Raw genomic sequence first — 6,000 nt, 5'->3', positions numbered from 1 at the left:
CTAGCTAGCAGAGATGTAACGTGTGCATCAGGAATGTCGGGTTGGAGACCAGTCCAAGCAGGGCACGCCTAGCCTCGCCCTCCAGCAGGGGCTTCGGCAGCCCTTGCAGCCCCTAGAAACCCCCAGGCCCCGCCTCCCCACCCCATGGGAGGGCGTGTTAGGGAGCAGCTAATGCAGGAAAGATTGCTCCATCCACGGTTTGAAAAGGAAGTCGAGGAAGATCAGTGGTAGGTCCCAAAGGCCAAGTCCCAGTAGCCGGCCCGGATCCCAGTTGCACCGCTATGCGCGGGGCTCGAAATCCTTCCCTTCCACCATTTCTCCAGCCTGACTTTTTGCTGGATACCGGCCCTTTAAGAAACTGTCACGGTGGCGCTGCAGGCCCCGCCCAGCGGGGGGAGGGCCGAGAGGGAGGGGAGGGGTTCGTGGTGGCTGAAGCTGGCGGGGGGGGGGGGGGGGCTGGGTCTATTTTTAGCTCCGGGTCGGGTCACGTGACGGGAGTGACGTCTCCGAATGTTGTTGTTGGTGGCGGCGGCGAGCGGAGCCGGAGGAGCCGCCGCAAAGATGGAGGAGCCGTCGAGGAGGTGCTGCTGTTGCTGCCGCCGCCGCTGCTGCCGCCGCCGCCCGCGAAGCCGGTGCTCGAGCCGCAGAGGGTGAGCGCGCCGCATCCGTCCGGATCCCACCTCCCCCGGCCCCCCGGGACATGAGGCTGTACCCCCTTTTCCCGCCGTTGCTGCCCGCGGGCTCCCCGCGCGCGCGCGCCGCGCTCCGCGCCCCCCTTCCTTCCTCCCGGCGCCCGGTGCCAGCCGGCGCCCCCCGGGAGCGTCGCTAGCCCGGGAGCCGGGCCTTGGGCTCGCTGCGTGCGCCCCTCCCCACCCCTCCCGTGCAGGGTGCCTGCTCTGCAGGTAAGGGAGGAGCCCGTCTTCCCGCGCCCCCCAGTCTTCTCGGAGACTAGCCGTGTATGTCTGATTTTGTCCCCTCCCCAGCGGCGCATGTTGCGTTGCGGAGCGATTTGAGCTCTGCGCCCGAATTTTGTGCAGACCCCTCTTCTCTGGACACCCTTTTCTTAGTATTCTGAGGTGAGGGGCGCTGCCCACCCACAGCGCTTCTCCCCGTCACTAAGAACGCATCCTTGATTTTATGTCCTTGACTTCCGTGCAGGAGGAGGGGGATTGCTGGGCCCACCTTACTTCTCTTTCTCATTATTCTCACCCCCTCGCCTGTGAGGTGTTAACTGCGTTTGTTCCTTCCCACCCTCTTCTGTCTGACACCCTGGAGCTAGGGAGACAGCTAGGAGATGAATTGGAGCTCCCCACTTCTTGTCTGGGGTGGATGCCCCCCCCCCATTTTTCATCCTGGGTTTGTATCTCATGGAGGCAGGGGGTCCGGCTGCCGGTACCTTGTTAACTTGGGGGGAGTCTGCTTCTCTACCCCACCCTTCCCTGGGGCCCTGGGGAAGATGAGAACTGGCTGGAAGATAAGTAATCAATCTGGGCATATGGTGGAGGGGGCGAGAAAGGGAGACGGATGGGAGTACTTCATTTGGAAGAGGAGGTCACCACCTGATATCCCTGCCTTTGGCCTTCAGAGATGAGTTGAGTCTCTAAAGAAGAAAGGTAGCAGCTGCAGTTGCTTTGGGATGTGTGTGTGAAAGGGACCCATCACTCTGACAGTGACCACTATGTTTCTGGGACCTGGCATTAGGTTTGGAGCCAGTGGATGGTGGTGTTAGTGAAGATTGGGTTCAGGATCCTACTGGGAGGGAAGGTTGGAGCCAGATCATAGGAACAAAAGGAGGCAGGGGATGGGAGATGATGGAGATCCCAGAGTCTTGGTCAGAGAACCCCTAGCCAGATTGCCTTGCAGGGTTGGATCCGCTCTCTGGGTCCTGCCCTGGACCTCCTCTTAGTTCTGAGGGTGTAGTCAGGGAGGATCCTCCGGCTCCCAGGTCTCAGGCACTGGGACCCGTGAGTCTGCTGGCTGTTGAGACGCTGGGCTGGGCTAGGGATGTGGGTGAGCCATGTTGGGGGCTGCCTGCTCCATTACAGTCTTCTGTCCTTCCTTTCTTTCCCTAAAGACAACACTTAAGGGAGATCTTGGTTTGCTTCCTTTCCCTTTTCTTAAATCTTCTCTTTGCTTCTTTCTACTTGGACTTGGAACTGGGCAATGTTAGAGGAGCGGGCCTGCAACATCTCCACTGTCCTGGTAGTGTGTGCACCCCCGTGGCCAGAGAGACAGGTCCGAGGTGCAGGTTACCTGGGGGCAAGGGTGGAGGAAGTGTTTTCTCTGGGCCACCCCCCTGTGTGCTTTATAACTCTCTACTTTGGCTGCATCCTGTAATCTGGAGTGGGGGCAACAGTATCACCTGCCCCACCCACTCCAAGTAGCTGCAGAGACAAAGGTTTGCTTTCCCTTTGCTGGGGGTGGTGGCTTAGCTGTGTGCTTAGAGGTGGGGCCTGGGAATGGGGGGTCATTAGTGTTTCTGCATGGCAGGGGAGGGGGATCAGCCATAGGAGCTGGGGGTAGTGCAGTCAGTGCTGAAGTAGCAGCTGCTCTTTAATAATTAATTCTTCCTACTCACATCCCTTTGAGGAGGGATGTCTGGAACATGGCATCAGGCTCAGCCAGCCTGCTAGAGGACGCACTCCTGTTGGTGATGGTGGGGGGAGCGAGAGAGAGATGGCAAGGGGGGGCGGTTCTTGGCATTTTTTGGAGCACTCTCTCTTGCTCATGAATGAAAACCTGATACAGTCCGTGAGGAAGCCCATTGTAGCCGACTTTGGCTAATTAAACTTTCTCTGCCTTTCTTCTTCCCTTACCCCACCTCACCCTGGCCCTTTCTTGAATGGGAACCCTGTCTGGTAGTGCTGGGTAGGGGGTATTAGTCTTGTCTGAGGTTTTAGGGCAAACAGGCCCCCTCTTCTACCCTCTATCTCCGCCTCCTCCTCCCTTTTTCCCCTCCCCCCCCCTTTTTTTTCTAGAAATAGCAGCCTCCTCCATCTGGCTTGTGCAGATGCCTGGAGCTGCGTCTGAGCAGACAAACAGAAATGGGCTGGTTGCAAAAATGAATTATCAGCTTGGTGCCTTTTTTCCTCCCCTGTTGCCTTCTCCCTTTCCCTAGTTTAGGATCTGGACATCTAAGTCAGCCACCCTGAATGGCTGTGATCCCTCTGGTCTTCTTTTGGCTCGGTTTTGGGGGCACAAGGCAGTGGAAGTGATCAGAAGCTGGGGAAATTGGTCTGTTGTGGACATGGTCAGGAGAGGTCAAGATGAGAAGCCCTTGGTGCCTTTGGATGGGATATTTGATCTTGGAGCTTTCTCATGCAGTCGTTGTGGCAACTGAAGCTGATGTCAGACTCACAGGACTGCTGGACCATGCTGCCTATGACCTGGGGAGTAGCCCTGGCCTGGAAGCTCAGAACTTGGGTCTGCCTCTTTGAAGGCCAGCACTGGTATGTTGGGGGGGTTGGCATGGAGGTGCTAGAGTCCAGGTTATGGAGAGGCCTTCCAAGGTGCGCCTGACCCAGGGAATTTTGAGGGACAAGATCACTTCAGGGCAAAGTTGTGAATTTGTGGCCTTTGGGGCATTGCATTGCTCCAGTCTCCCTCACTTGTCTGCCCTCCTCCCACCTTCTGCTATGACAGAGTTTTTATTACGGGGTGGGGGTGTCTCTCTAGGTAGGTTTTTTGCACTTCCTCCTTCAGGTTAGCCAGTGAGATTCTGCCAGTTTCCTGCATTCTTCTTGCCCTGCTGTCCTGACTGGAAGTGGAAGGTGGGTTTGCATCCTGGGGTGGGGTAGAGTCTGGCAGAGAGAGTTGGCCACCAGGGTGAGGGGAGCAGGACCCTGGGGATCTGCATTCTGGGGACATAACAGCTGGGCTTTCATTGATTTGACATCCAAGTGGTGGGTAGTCCAGGAGCCACACAGCTCCTGGCCGCCAGCTGCCCACTCCGACCCTCATGTAACAGTGAGTTCTCTGCAGAGGCGGGCACAAACAGCTCAGGTTCTGAACACCAGGTTGTCCTCTTTCCCTTTTGTGCCCCACCCCAGCTGCTTTGTTTCCCAGGAAATCCTGGCTTGTGTCTCTTGTTCACCTGGGAGATTATTTATTTATTTAAACAGCATCTACATAGCCCTGCTATATAGTTCAAGCTGGCCTGAAACTCACTACATAGACCAGGCTGGCCCTAAACTTGTGATCCTCCAGGCAGACACTCTCTGCAGGTGGACGGGGCCAGGGGATACTGCTGAGTCCCATGAGGAGGGGAGAAATAGAGCATACCTGGGTTCTGAGCGCCCTGTGAATTTGAGGAGTTCTTGCCATTGAGAGAGGCTGGGAGGGTGAGGGTAAGGGCTAGGGACTGGTTTAACTATTTTTCTCATTGGGCTTCCCCTCCTGAGCACCCTGATGTAGAGGTGCTGTCACTAAGGAGAAGTGCTGGGCAACTTAAGCTACTGGCAATCGTGGGAATTTCTGAACCTGTATTCCCCAACCCACGGGAAAGGGTGTGAGCAGGACTGGGCGCCAGCCCTGGTGTGGGCATGGACTGAGCTGCCTGCCCACGCTGGCCCAGCCAGGGCACCAACAGCCCCACCTGTTGCATTCCTGAACTTGGCTACAGCCCTGCACAGCCTCTTTTTGCCCTTACCCCATACCTGTGGCTGTCCAGAGCAGCTCAGCCCCTTCAACCCCGACCCCCCAGTCTCAGTGTATCTTTCTGCAGCTACAGAGTCCAAGCCTGTGGGAAAGAGCAGGGGGCAGCAGGTCCAGGACTTTGGGTCTTCTGGGTGCATGTGTATGCATGTCTCTGTGTCCCTGCCACAGCTGCTGTGGGCTTCTGGGTGCCAGATAGACCCCACCCCAGGAATCCTTGATGAGAACTGCAAGGCTTACTGAGAATTAATCCTACCAGGAGGTGGGGCTGTTTGGGAGGCAGGGTTGATTGCCTACTGAAGAAAGCAGAGTTAGGGCTTAAACATCCAGCAGCTTTCAGCTTCCTCTGATCGCTTCCTGATACTCAATTTCATTGGGTATTGGAGGGCCTATCTTCATTTGGTAGCAAATGAATGAGATCATGTCTGGGTGGATCGTGGGCTGTATAGGGATTGGCCCAGATAGGTTTGTGCCTAGTGTCTGAGGCTTAAGGACTAACTATGGGACTGGTGCAGGGAGAGGTGTGGTGGGAATGGCTTGGCAAACCCATGATCCTCTAATAACATTCTCCATTATTATATGGGCCTCAGCTACCGTTGGGCTTTTTGGTGCCTTTATATAAATTGGAAAAAGATGTCCTTTGTTTTGGTGGACTCAGCATATGTCAGGCTGAACATGAGCTGGATTTTATACGTCTTTATACAGGCACAACCTGCACAGCACATGTAAAACCCTGGGCATGGGCCCTGGACGCCCCAGGCCAGGGTACTGGATCTGGGATGGACATCTCTGACTTCCCTAATTTCTGAAAATGTATTTTTGTGCCCTGACCTGTTGTTGAGTTGGGGGAGACTAAGACAGAAGCACATCTGTGGGGGCTGGCAGATTGGTTTAGGTGGTAGAGCGCCTGCCTGGCAAGCATGAGGCCCTGAGCTCAAGGCCCAGTCCCACCAAAAAAAAAAAAAAAAAAAAAAAATCTGCATTTCCAGCGGTGAGTGGTGAAAGTAGGGAGAAGACGACTGTTCCCCTGGAAGTCCCAGCTTAGGCTACTGAGGTGGTACCGGTGTGTCCCTGAATTTCTGCTAGGGTCTCTAGGTCATCCCTCTATCTCTTCACTGTCATGGATGGTGACTGAAGCCTCCTGCACTTTTCATTTGGTGATATCTTGTCCCACGTCAGAGACCCTCAGGAGTCTGTCTGTAAGGTCTATGCTTCTGGGAGGGGACATGATGCCTGCAAGGAGTTTGCTTGGCTGTGGCCACTGTAGCCATTTCCTATCCCTTGGGCACCAAGAGCCTCACTGGTTAGGAAGAGAAGAAACCAGAGTCTGGTCCAGTTCTGCTGAGT

At 55.6% G+C, this 6,000-nt stretch overlaps 1 protein-coding gene across 5 annotated transcripts in view; it reads left to right on the top strand.

Moving 5' to 3' along the window:
- The first annotated feature begins 489 nt into the window (after window positions 1-489).
- The window catches only part of Hdac5 (histone deacetylase 5), a 37,377-nt gene continuing 31,866 nt past the window's right edge, over window positions 490-6,000 (top strand). For 3 of the 5 annotated variants that reach the window (XM_074045544.1, XM_074045543.1, XM_074045541.1), the window contains exon 1: window positions 491-650. The gene's annotated coding sequence lies outside the window, so the exon portion shown is untranslated. Of the gene's footprint in view, window positions 651-6,000 lie in introns of all 5 variants that reach the window. The other 2 variants (XM_074045546.1, XM_074045540.1) reach the window with 1 other exon arrangement.

Source organism: Castor canadensis, chromosome 11 (assembly GCF_047511655.1).
Source record: "Castor canadensis chromosome 11, mCasCan1.hap1v2, whole genome shotgun sequence".
Classification (NCBI taxonomy): Eukaryota; Metazoa; Chordata; class Mammalia; order Rodentia; family Castoridae; genus Castor; species Castor canadensis.
This window is presented reverse-complemented; position numbering and strand designations above follow the sequence as displayed.